This window comes from Pezoporus wallicus, unplaced genomic scaffold (genome assembly GCF_028554395.1).
Source record: "Pezoporus wallicus isolate ANWC-B61680 ecotype Strahan unplaced genomic scaffold, APGP_CSIRO_Pwel_v1 contig_7841, whole genome shotgun sequence".
Classification (NCBI taxonomy): domain Eukaryota; kingdom Metazoa; phylum Chordata; class Aves; order Psittaciformes; family Psittacidae; genus Pezoporus; species Pezoporus wallicus.
In genome coordinates this window covers 1,810-14,992 of record NW_026637923.1, presented here as the reverse complement: position 1 = coordinate 14,992, position 13,183 = coordinate 1,810, and the positions used below count along the sequence as shown (strand labels likewise).

At 36.9% G+C, this 13,183-nt stretch overlaps 1 protein-coding gene and 1 long non-coding RNA gene across 2 annotated transcripts in view; both read right to left on the bottom strand.

Moving 5' to 3' along the window:
• SKAP2 (src kinase associated phosphoprotein 2) overlaps positions 1-498 on the bottom strand; it is a 103,424-nt gene extending 102,926 nt beyond the window's left edge. Inside the window, exon 1 of the mRNA XM_057408298.1 lies at positions 369-498. The gene's annotated coding sequence lies outside the window, so the exon portion shown is untranslated. The remainder of the gene's footprint in view (positions 1-368) is intronic.
• Positions 499-4,365: 3,867 nt separating this feature from the next.
• Positions 4,366-12,882, bottom strand: LOC130598653 (uncharacterized). The gene is made up of 3 exons (XR_008972046.1): positions 12,834-12,882; positions 4,685-4,790; positions 4,366-4,530 (listed from the first exon to the last, which is right to left on the bottom strand). It is a non-coding gene; the product is annotated as an uncharacterized LOC130598653 (long non-coding RNA).
• Between the last annotated feature and the right edge of the window lie 301 nt (positions 12,883-13,183).

Below are 13,183 nucleotides of genomic sequence, written 5' to 3'. Positions count from 1 at the left end.
ATGTGCACAGTAGCTTTTATTCTTCCTAGTTTGTTTCAGTGCAGTTTCCACATTTCTGCTTCCACCTCTCCCTTTTTCCTAAAGGATATTCTCCTTTCTCATCTTATATTTTGGGATATTTCTTTTTATTCTGGAGGGGAGGAGCAGGAAAATGTCTGACCAACACTGGTTTTAACCTCTTTTCAAATGTTTAACCTTTTCTCAAAGGTTATTTTTTTTTTCCTCAGTTTTTAACCTTTCCTCAAATTTTCCATTTTTTCAAATGTTTAGGTGTGCACAGAGATATGAATGGGCACAAAAGCTGACCTCACTCAGCTGCTGCCGCTGCTTTGTTACACTAGTAGCTGTCCAAGAATCTCACTGCTTACCTCCATGTGGGTCCTTTGTCCTACACCTACACAAGTCATGCCTAATTTGTACAGGCCTGGAGTAAGAATGACACAACCAAATAAGTTTAGCACACACTTCTTGAACTCTGGAAATGATACCAACAACCCATACCATATTTCCTCAAATATTTTGCAAATAAATGTAGGCTCCCATTTCTCATCGTTTGGGGTTTCTTTTCGTATTTATTCATGTAAAGGCACAGAATTTAGAGAAATTTACCCTCACTTGCAGAAAACAATGGTATTACTTTAGAGCCTTCTCATTTTATTGACAAATACTGAAAGAAAACTAAAGTATCAGCATTTGCAAGCTTCACCATCTATGTGTAGTTCTGAACCAGTAAGACATCATGAGAATTTAAAGGGGCAACATATCCTTCCCAAGAATCAAATGCACTCTAACAAAAGGAGTAAGACTGAATACAACCTTCACAGAAGTCAGAACAAGTTATACAGTAACAACTGCAGACTATATCAATTAAACCATCTATTTTGATGGCGATGAGCTTTCATTAATAAATTTGTTGAATCAGAAAAGAAATTCCAAATCAAATGCCAGTGAAGAAAGTAAGCACAGTAGAATTTTCCTGACCTTCATAAAAAGCAAACCAGTAAACACAAACTCTGCTCTCTACAGACAACTGTCATGTTTACTGGCAATTCACAGCCTCAGAAAGTTATTAAACCTTAAAAAACATGCCCTCTGGAAAGTCAGATGCACTTGCAATGAAATAACTAGCCTACCTTATTTCATGTTTGTTTAGCAAAATAACATTTGACTTTTCTACATTTAGTTCTGTTGGACAGTGAGGAGAGGAAGGAAACTACGTTTTAACTTCAATAAGGGTGCTGAGGTGCATTATTAAAAAAAAATAGTAAACTATTTTAATGCATTTTTTAAATAACCACATAGTTTGAATTTACAAAACCTTGGCAACCTTTGGGAAGTTTCAAGCTGTATTTTCATCTTATTCAAACTGCTATGGCTGTGTAACTTGATTAAACAGAGATAAGAAATGTATGAACTTGTTGTGCCTTGTCACAGCATTACTTGCCTAATACGACTTACATATTTTCACTCTATCAGGAGGCACACTGTAGCCCACACATTTCAACCTCCTTGTCCAGAAACAGACAGTTCTTCAACCACTGCAAAAAAGTGAAGCTTTGCATTGGCTTTTTTGACCTCGCACTGTGACCCTCATACCAGCATCCACAGGCTATAGGTCATGACCTCAAGAATTAGCATCATGGAAATAAGAGCCCTTCCAGGTTTAGTTAACAGAACAGAGCACTGTAGCAACACACTCAGACTTCTCTAAACTGAACTCTGCAGCTTTGTTTTAACTCCACTAGAAGACAATAGATAACCCACACTTCAGTTTTCATTACTTGCACACTAAATCATCTCCTCTCCAACTGAAGGTCTGAGCTCCGGCTGCACTATGGAAACATTCATTCAGCGTGGATCGAAAGCCAATATCATATTGCCACTAGATGATCCTATTAAAAGGTTAAAGAAACATCACTATGGAATTAAAGACTTTTGCAATCTTAAGAGAAAATGGCTGAAATACTTTATCCCTATTAAAATTTTATCTCCTAAGCAGACTGCTTTGCATAGGCTTCCTCTGGAAAACAAAAAAAAACCTGCTTACATGGTCTTTTGCAACGCTACGCTAGTCCTAATTAAGCCAGACATAACAAGCTCCTATTCTGAACTATATTTCTAAGCTCATCCTTTCATCAGTAAGCCTTCTCATAGGCGTTCAATGAAGGAAATGGGACCTGGCTTTGAGCAATGGCTTAGCGAGAACTTGGCAACCGGGAAGCTTTTCCCGCTTCACTCAGCAGGGGGAGCCAGGCCCTTCGTCCGCGGGAGCACCTGGGCACGGCCGCAGCCAGCGCCTTGTGCTTCTCCGGCTTAGGGTATGCCAGGGGGCAAAAGTACATCACGGGGAGGAAGGAAAAAACAAACAAACAAACAAACAAACAAACCGCGACATTTACCTTTATCCTGGAACTCTTGAGGGTAACTGCAGAAAGAAGAAGAAACACAGTAAAGCAATGCACTTGCCAATCCATAGTACTAGAATACAGCACGGAACAGTTGCTAGTTTTTAACAAGTTTTGTAGTTGAAACTTAGCACTGTCAAGTTTTCCTTAATAATTTTTAAGTCTTTATTTTTGGCTAACGTATTTACTCAGTTTTTCTTTTGCCTCTGCAGTTGAGAGAATCCCGTCACTTCAAAGAAGGCTGGAACAAAACCAAACTCAGAGCTGCCATTTATAGGGATATACATCTATTCAGTTATCTTAAGGTATAAACATAAATAAGCATCTTTAGTAAATTTTCCAAATGGTAACATATTCCAGAAAGTTTTGTGCACAAGTAAAACCCACTAAGCATACTTTAAAATAGTAGGTCAGCAGAAAAAAAAAAATCCACAAATACTGGGTTTAGTTGCAATAATCTACAAAATTCAAATTTAAAAGTATTAATAATTAACCAGAAATATAAAAATTGATGCAGGCCTAAATTTAAAAAGTCATTTTCAAATAGGAATATCTTACCATACTTGATGCTTAAAACACTTCTATTGTTATCATCCCAGAGGGGAAAAAAAAATATTTCTTCAGAGCTAAATCTTGGTATTTCAGAAACAAAAATAATCATAGGATACAGTATGATGTATAGAGACAAATAATCAGGACAGTGTTATCTAAAACAGCACCTGAAGAAGCGTGCATGGACTTTATGTGAAAATGAGAGGATTTCACCAGAAATAACTGGCAAATAAAATGCAGCTGCCAAGACCATCTTTATAGACAATAAGCAGTAGTATGTGTATCAGGTTAGTTCTTACAAGTAACGAGCAGGAGAGAAAGGCATGGTCTAGCAATAAGAAACCAAGAAATGCAAACAGAGATAAAAGGCCAGATCCGAGAAATCCTGTATAGGAATTAGCAGTGTTAGGCACAGCCCAGTATGTGGGATGCGAAAGTCGAAGATGACTACAATGTGCATATATTTTACAGCCTGCATGAAAAAACAAAATGTTACTAAGAGTGAATTACAGGAGACAAGGAAGGAATTAGAAATTAAAACAAGACATGAAATGGTGGGGTCACGTAAACAAATGGCAAAGCATTCAGGGTCAACTGCTTCCGTAACTGCAGGTTCCCTCCTTCAATATTTCATCAACCAAAAAAAAACCATAGTTGACTCATAAGACTGAAGATAAAAAGTCAGTAGCGCTGTATCTGCAAGTCATCTGTACTGTCCCAGTTTAGCTCAATAACCCAGATGGGAAAGCATGAAAAGAAAAAAAATCCTGATTCCTTAAAAAAGTAGTTCCCTAAGCATTTATAAACCGAATCAAAGGCACACAAACCCTCAATTACAAGACTCTGGGATACATCTCATGTCTTCCCACAGTTAGTGTCATGCAAAGAATGATGCCCTTGCCAGAAGATTGTGCTGTCTTTGAAATTGTAAACAAGTTGCCACAGAGGCAGGAGCATGTCATCAAAGGAAAGGTTAAGAGATATCACACAGGAGTGGATCAGTAGAAAAACAATTTGGAAACAACAGTGGGAAAAGAACAACAAGTACTAGATTATATCCTAGTTGATCAGAGTTGTAAGAAAAGAGATTTTGCAAGTAAAATTTTGTAGCACAAATAAAACTACAGCCAAATCTCTTCAGCTGACTTGTCTGACTGAAATTAAGACACAACAGAGTCTCAAATCATACCTATTGAGAGAAAAAAAGAGAGGAAAAGGGAAAAAGGCCACAGCGCTCTGCGTGGTCTGTCACAGTACTTCACTATTTTAACACTGCAGAAGCAAAGTATAAATAGTTTCCAGTTATGTTTCAATTTGCTATTACAGAGCTAAATGACAGACTATAAAGTAAAGCAAAGTCAGCATTGAACTATGCTGGTTTACACCAGCAGAGTATTGTGACAGGAAACTCATTCATATTCTCAATGCATTATATTTCTTAAATTTCAGTAAGTCTTATCAAAGCAGAGGTGAAGGCAAGCTCTACCGAACCAGGCTGCAATCAGGGTTCAGAATATTACAGCAATTCAAATGGGACAAATCCTTCTGTTCCCATTTCTGACAATTGCAGCAGCTTCAGGAAAGATATAAAGACTTGAACCCATGCAGATTATTTGACAAAATCAGTACCTAAACAGATTTTTGCTAATATTGTTAAAGGTTATTGAAAGATTGTAAAAACTTTATGTGTGACCTTATAGCATATTAAAGCCTTGAAGCTTACTTACCTTGCCTTAACATTTTTTATCTTCTTAAGAAGAACTTCCCTTTTCTCTTTTGCTTTCTTAGATAAATTTTCTCCTTTTAGCGTTTGAGAAATAAATGTGTCAACATCTAAATAAAGAAGAAAAACAAAATACACCTCAAAAAAAGAGAAATACCGATGTAATGAGTTCCTCCTGATACTACTGTGAAAAAAATAAAAAAAATTATTTTCAGACCTACACACAGCATAGTTAACGGACATTTCAGATGCTAAATGAGATACATTTGTTCTCTGATCTACTTATGCTTAGCACAGCAAATCCTATGGTGACATTTGATTCTTGCTCACTTAATTATGCCACATAAGTCCTAATAAATTGCAGTACTATAACAATTACTTTCCATCACCTAAAGTAGAGGATAAAGCTAAAACATGGAAATAGGCTTTATGCATGTATTACTGCCATGTTATTTCAGAAGTGCAAGTTACAAAAATGGCTGAGTGATTCATTATTTCAGCACTAACACCTACCCAGCTATTACTAATACAGGTCACTTAGTGGTTACAGCATTTTCAAATGGTCTCACGTTGCCTCTGAACTCCCTAAATGACTAAAAGTTCATATCAAAAACCTTAATCCTGTAAACAATTATGGTTATTGTGCCTACCTATCAAAGAAGTCAAACTCAAGCGTGTACTTGAAGTTAAGCATACCTACACTTGTAGAATCACAAACTAAGGCTCTAATCTGCACTGTAATTTTTAATTCTTATATAGACGATACATTTATATAGTCATGTAAAATCAAAGTATATACATAAAAGTTACCATGGTTCTTCGTAAATATCCATTCCATAGGATAAAAACAATGCAGTGACTGAGAATTTGGAGGAGTGCAACTTTGCCAGTAGTATGTTTTCTTGATTAACAAAAACAGTTGAGAAAAGTAACTGTAAAAGTTTCTTATAGTTACCAATCAATATACAATTATCCTGAAAACTGAAAAGTAGGAATATAACAAAAAAACCTGCTTGTTAATTTGGATTTCTCAGATGTATGGGTAACAACTGTTCACTGAATAAATGAAAGCATATGTAAGTAACAAACACCCCTACACAGTGCCTGCCCACTCCCCATACCCACACAGATACATAGATGTTGGCTCAATCTGCGTAGATGCAAATAGATATGGATAGTACTGTTTTAATCCTGTAATTTTTCCAATCTGATGAGATCTTCCATTTTTATAAATCTAAACTAGCCAATTAAGAACTCAAATATTTGTGAACAAAAGTTCACGTTTTAAAACATTAAATGAATATTCACTGCAGATTTACTAACTGAAAAAAATTGACTGCTTTTTTTTTTTTTCTGAAACAGAAGTTCTGCAGAAATATACCCCACTTTATATTACAAATTGCAAGAAAACAAATTAAGTTACTGTTTGAGAACACTGGCATAGCTATTGCAAAAATGTCATTCTTTATAAATAATTTATGAGATGATTATTTAGATGTTTAGATTGCTGTCTTCACAAAGCATGGCAGATATCTTCTTTTTGGTGTTGGGTTTGTTTTTTTTATAAAGTATTTTAGGGTTCTGAAAAATAATATTACTCCCCATAAGACAGAGAAGCTTCCCCATTACATTTTCCAAAGCAGCCCTGAAGCGGCGTGAACAACCACATTCAGTTCTATGGCATTCCTTCTTTAAAAAGACAGAAGGAAAGGCACTTAACATGCGTATTAATGAACCCTGCACACACACCCCCAACAGCCTCTATGCCCTACACCAAGCATCCCTGGAAACATATCTTGCCCTAACCCATAAAAAACTTATACACCTTCATAAATTCCAATTACTAGAACTGGCCACCAAGCAGGCGAACGAGGACCAATGCAGTCCAAAGACCAACCACAAAACCTAGGTCAAAAAAACCAATACTTTTACTGCTGAAGGCAAAACCCAAAACCATCAACAGTTTCTGTCAGTGAAACCCAACAGGATTTTCCAGTGCAGAACAACCTTTCATTCTGGGAGGTACAGGTGATTTAAATATTTGTTTCTTCAGACTTTTACATGTTTATTTCAAAAATTAGATAGCAGTTTCAAAGTTCCCCCTAGGCAGCAACATGTGAAAGCTTAGAGGAATTAGTCACATTTATAAGTAAGGAACAATGCTTGCACAGTAATCTTCGGACACCAACTAATCACAGAACTTTGCTTCAGAAGTCTTCACCTAAACTCAGTGGGCTTCTTTACTTCTTGGAAAAGCTCAAAATCCAGGTGAGAACTCTGCCATCACAGGTTTTGACTGACTGTCAAAGCTTTTTTCAAATACAAACACTGAGGTAACACAATTACGGAATATGTGGGGAAGAGAAATCAAGTTGATTATCATAAGCAAGAATTTCTACTTCTGACACACACATGATATTCAATAGGATGCTAAAGAAGCAATTTAGTTGAAAAGTACGCTTTACTGTATCATAGATTTTTCTTATCTACTCACAATTACACAGACTGTTATATAGCTTGCTCAAGCCATGTTCTTATCCAGTGTTGTAAATTCATCCTGGATGTGGCAGATGCACAGGAGATGAGTAATTTAATTCCTCTGGACAAGAAGCAAGAAAGTTTAGGATATCTAAGCTGTGATCATCTCTTTACTATCTGTACTTCCAACACTAGGGAAGAGTATGGAAGAAGCAGTCCTGGCGGTCAAGAGAAAGCTTCCAGTGGCTTAACAGAAAGGAATGTTTATGCAATTTCTCTTACATTCCATTAAGTGATATACCTTGGAATGATAACAGGACTCAGGACTCAGTATGACAGATACAAGTCATACACAGTGAACTTCAAACAAGCAAAAAAATTCACCTATTTCTCACCACTATTCTAGTCACCTACTTGCTCTTTCTCCGGATGATCCTCTGCTAGTTTAATGCTATACAGAAAAGGAAAGTGTAAACTACTAGTCACAAGCACTTCAGAGTAGACATGTTTCTTTATGCTTCAGTAGCAGTTGGTCCATTGAGGAATTTAAAAAGGAATAAAAGATAAACTCCAAACAAAACAACTTTGAGTAGATTTCCAACTTAAAAGCACTTTTACTAATTCATTACCACACAACAAACAAAACAAATTATTTCCATAAATTGTTTGTTCTTAACAAAATGAGCACCTATTTAGTATCACACATTGCAGAGACTCAGGTGTTTCCATTGAAAACACTAACATTTCAAAGAGAAATAAATTTTGGAAACCTATTCAACACCTCTTCACATTTTTTAAGCTTCTGTGTTAGACTTCCTGATAGCCTGAACACCCATCTTTGTTGCTCTGATTCTTAAAGCTTGTAATTTTAACTTTGCATTAGCCATAGCCCAGAAAAACATGCCTCCAGAAATGAACAATAGCTACTGATCTGAAAGATCCAATTGATACGATTCACTCACAAATTGCTCTGTCAATACAGGTTACAAACTGACAAAAAAAGGAAGTCACACCACAGTCTAGTTCTGTCCGCTTCAACCAGCTCATATAGTTTCAAAGCTTAATTGCTAGTTCATACAACAATCAAAAGCTAAAAGGCCATTTTAATTCTATTTTCAGCTACATTCCTTTTACAAGGAAAAAAAGCTAAGATTTATTTTGCACTTCATTGTTAAAACATTTTGTGGTTCTCATTACTTCAATGATTATAAACAGACAACACTGCAAGTTTTTCATTGGTCTAAGTCTTTGGCACTATTTCCTTTCATGAAGGCTGAAACTATGCAGATGGGCTTTTTCAAGAACACTGTAAATTTTTAGCCCAAAGCAAGTGCTGCGTTACAGAGAGTTACTTGTAACAAATCACAGCACTTTTATTGTTTACAGAGTTTAATATCATAATTTGCAGTTAATAAACAAATATACTTAGGGCAGAACTACCTCATTTTTGTGTCAGGGTGGGTCAAACACACTCTCATAGAGGCACTCAAAGACTGTTCCCTGGGTCTTCCTTTTTCCCTTCCTCTAACAGATAACCAAAATGTTGTCCATCACACTATCAAAAAGTCAGTCACTTCTTCATCACCTGATGACTTCATACTATTCAAATGACAGAGAACAATCATAAACTGGCAATTAGATAGGTGTGTTTCCACTCACACAGCAGAGCTTGAAGGCAGCACCCTGCCCATTACCCAAGGAGAATGCATGCTGCTGTTTTGTGGCTGGACATGCATCCATCATATGACAAGGGACACTTGCGTGGTGTCACCTGCTGGATGCGCTGCCAGTCACACAAGAAGGGAATGGCAGGTCAGCCACCAGCCTTCACTCATCATTCTCCTCCACCTCAAGGCCTGAGAGAGCCAGAAGCTGGCTGCAAGCCAGAGAATTTGGGAAAGCAGACCAAAGAATTTTGGAAGATAATGCAAGCTAGGCACATTTGTGCACACACACTGTCCAACGGTGACCGGCATGAAAGAGACTGTATCTTTCAGTTTTACATGGGCTGGCATTAGAAAGCAATTAATTTGATTTCAAAGTTTTCATGCAATTCATTAGTAGGGAACAGGTCTGAAGACAAATTATCAAGCCACATCTGTGACTGCCTGCCCTCCTGAATCAAGAAATACAAAAGAATTTTGCTTCTGCTCTCCCCACATCCTCCCCAGCTACATTTAAAAGTCTCTGTTCAGAGTTTGCTAAACTGTCTTTAAAGAAATGTACATATACAGAAACAGAACACATGATGTAAAATAAAAGTAACTGACACATTTTGTGTCACATTTTGTGACGTGTCAAAATGTGTCAGTCACTTTGATCAAACCTAACAAGTAGGTGAGCATTCCTTTTTAGCGCAAAGTCCTGAAATGGACCGCCTTTAGAAACTGCTGTACCTTAAATCCCCAAAAGCACGGCTATCTTGCCATATTGCTACACACAAAGTGAGTTTAATGAAAAACATTGAGATTCAATGGTTTCATCTGTGATTTAGAAAGCAGAAATACACACTGACTGCTAAAATTTCTCAAATGAAGCAAATAGATAAGACATCTCTTAAGAAGTTCAAGAAGAAAAATTATAATCAAGGACTACATGCACCTAACCTCACTGGCTGAGGAGTTGAGCATCCTCTCTCTACATTAAAGATGTGAGAAAAGATGAAGCTGTAACATATTAAGCATATCATGAAAAAAAACCACACCAGTACAAATCATGATCAAGTTACAAAGTGATTCCAAATGAACTATAATAAAGAATGTTAAGGATTAACCTAAAGATTTACACTGTGTGCCACATTATGCTGCATCTATTGTGGTTTGTTGACATATGATTATGAAAGAAACGTAAACCCAGTCAGATGAGAAAGACAGACTCCACGTTAATTGAAAAAGACAAACTAAGTGAATAATGAGTATATAAAAAATAGCCTGTGCCATTTTTATCACCCATGTACGACACTTACTCTCAAATTTATAGCAGAGACAATTGAACTATGTTTCAAATCACTGGAGGTTATTTCTTACCGGGAATGCCTCCCTGCATTTTTTCACCTCAATCTTTCTATTTTTATTCCATTACTATTGAAATACGTATATATTTCCAAAGCTGTAAATACATGTCAGCTCAGAAAGTGTCTCCGATAGTCACCCTGGTTTATCTTGTAAAGATGGATTCTTCAGCAAGAACCAGCATTCATTAAAGCCTTGGAGTTGCAAAAATGATATTTTGAAGCAAAGATTAAAGTTTTAAACAACAATATCCCTTAAAAATTGAAACAGCCAATGAAGAAGAGCTACACTGTACCCAGGTGGCTTTCTCTACAACAAGAATGTAAGGAGTAAGTCCAGCAACAGCTGACAAGAGGTCACAAAAGGACAGTTCATTTTCTGAGCATCAGGGGTAAATATAACTACTGTAAGGGCCAAAAAATTAAGATGCAAGCAAAATTAAACTCATGCACTGGATCTGCTGTCTTGTATTTTCCCTGCCTTGCCCACTTCTGCATGCCATTTCCAGGATGTAACTGAACAAGTGGGCAAACAATATTAACTGGAAGAAAAAAAAAATAAAGAAATCATGTTGAAAACAAAATGCAATTTGGACAACATGACTCAGCATTTAAACAAACTCAATAATCTCTTGGTGGAAAAGGTCTCTACCACAAGAACACTGTTTTCTATTTAGTTCTGGGGTTTTGTTTGGTAGAACAAGGAAAATGGATATTGGGACTGGATATAAGGTTCCATATGAACTCAAGAAAGAGGTTTATGCCATTTTCACAGCAAAAAAAAAAATCTTTGTAACTTTTAAAATATGAATACAAAAAATTCAAACTGGAAATACAGCAAAATGTGAAAGGAAAAACGGAATTTAAAAAAAAGTAATAGGACCCTTACTGTAGTCACAGGTATCACAGAGAGAGGGAAGACATAAACAGTAATGTATCTAATGATCATGACACCATCAAGAACTCTTACAAAATAAAGAATTCTTAATTCCAACTAAATCTCCATTACTGGGGGGGGGGGGGAATTAAGATTATTTTTTTTTCCCAAACAAGGCGACTGAAGCAACCAGTCTGATTTATGTTACTGGAAAAATAATATGCCTTTGGGGAAGAAGCAGCCTCCAAAATCCTCCTCAGCTATGGACAAGCCAAAACTTAAGAGCATGCATCAAAGAGTAAGGAACAGTAAAAATGAGCAGGCCTCCAACTACTTACATAACAAATAATAATTTGACAAATAAACACCACACAAGTAACATCCTATTTTGCCAAACACCCACAAAATGGTCCTGAACATATAAACATGACAGGGGATACCTTTCCAAAAGAACAGACACAATAGGGCTGGGCTTCCTTCACTAAATTCCCCAAAATTTCAAGCATCATCTAGAAGGTGCAGAGACACGGGTAGGGAAGGAAGAAGTTACCTACACTGCCACACACCTCCCAGGTGTAAAGAGGAAGATAGGATCAACAAAATTACTTTCTCCTCCCACCCAAAGCTCAATCCATGACCAGAGGACCCTGTTTCTGTCTCCAGTGTTTCCTTCCCACCACTTGAACAAGTCAGAGGATGGGATTGTGAAATCTTCACCGTCTTCTGCCATAAGCCTATTGCCACACTGACCTTTCCCTTCAACTTTACAGAAACAGCTTCCTCCTGTTTCCAACTAATGCAGTTAGCCCTGAGCTCAAGCTGTGCTTCTGCCTGGAACATTTCAGTGCCACTGACATGCAACTATAATGACCCTGCCAGCATGTGTGACAGAATTTGTTTTTACGTTACAGATATAATATTGTTTAGGTTCAAAGAAAAGCACTCCCAAGTCAGAAAGTTTCCTGTGCAACTTCAATTCATCCCCTGGTGTGTTTACTCCCATTATCACCATGTTTAACTACAGGAGCACTTAGTATGTTTTCCAGTAGGAGCCTTACTTGTTCAGCATAGTGGGTGGACAGTACTCCAACAATAAATCAAGGCTAAGGAGGGATAAGGAAATCCATATGATCACTCCTCCACTTGTTTCAGAAGTTGGAAGCTGTAGGCAAAAAGGCCAAGGAGATGAAGAAGAGCACAATATTTATGAAATTTTGTATATGTCACTGCCTCACTGCTATGTGAATACTGGATTAAAAAAAAAATGATGCTTCTCGCTAGACATTAACTGCATATTCTCAACAGAACCTGATATGAAGAAGTACCCAGCACTTATAATGGCCACTGAATGTAGATACCCAACTCACTTTATTTTCTGGAGAAACTAGTACAGTATGGAGACAGGTGAATTTGAATTCTAATTCTGTTCCACCATTGATTAGTTTTTGCAACCCCAGATCACATCTTGTTTATTACACTAATTTTACCGACGGGAAAACAATATTTCCTCATCTCAAAGAGGTGCTGAATCAATACTTGTGAGCCATTAAAATAATACATTAAGAAGCACCCTCGAAGAAAAGCATGCAGAAATTAATAACTACCTACTCACTGCAGTCCTTGTATTGGGTAAGAGTTGCTTAATGAATAGTAAAGATATTACAGAGCTCCCTTCCTTCCTCCATTACCATACATCTTCACTACTTGAATAGCTTGAGCAAAAAGAACCAGGAGACTACATAAATAAAGATTAACAGAACCTAAACATATCAGTAGAATTGCTCATACGCTCTGAATTACTCCAGTTTCTAAATTTCATGCACTTAACTGGTCACCTTAACAAAGAAACAAAAAAAAAAGGGGAGGGGGGGACGACGGACGACTATGAGAGGTTAGCAACACACAAACTGTAAAAAGTAATGTCGTATTTTTTTTAAAAAAAAAAAAATTAGTGAATTTTTACATTATATAACCATAATTACCCTTAAATTTAGTTCCCTTTGAGAATTCTGCAAGTCAGAAGTAAAAGTTACAAACGGTTAGTTGTTCCTCACTACCCCATTTCCATCCTGTTGATTTCTGCTTACTCCATAACTAAGCTGCCATAAAATTAACAAGTGTTAAGTTCATTTTGCATT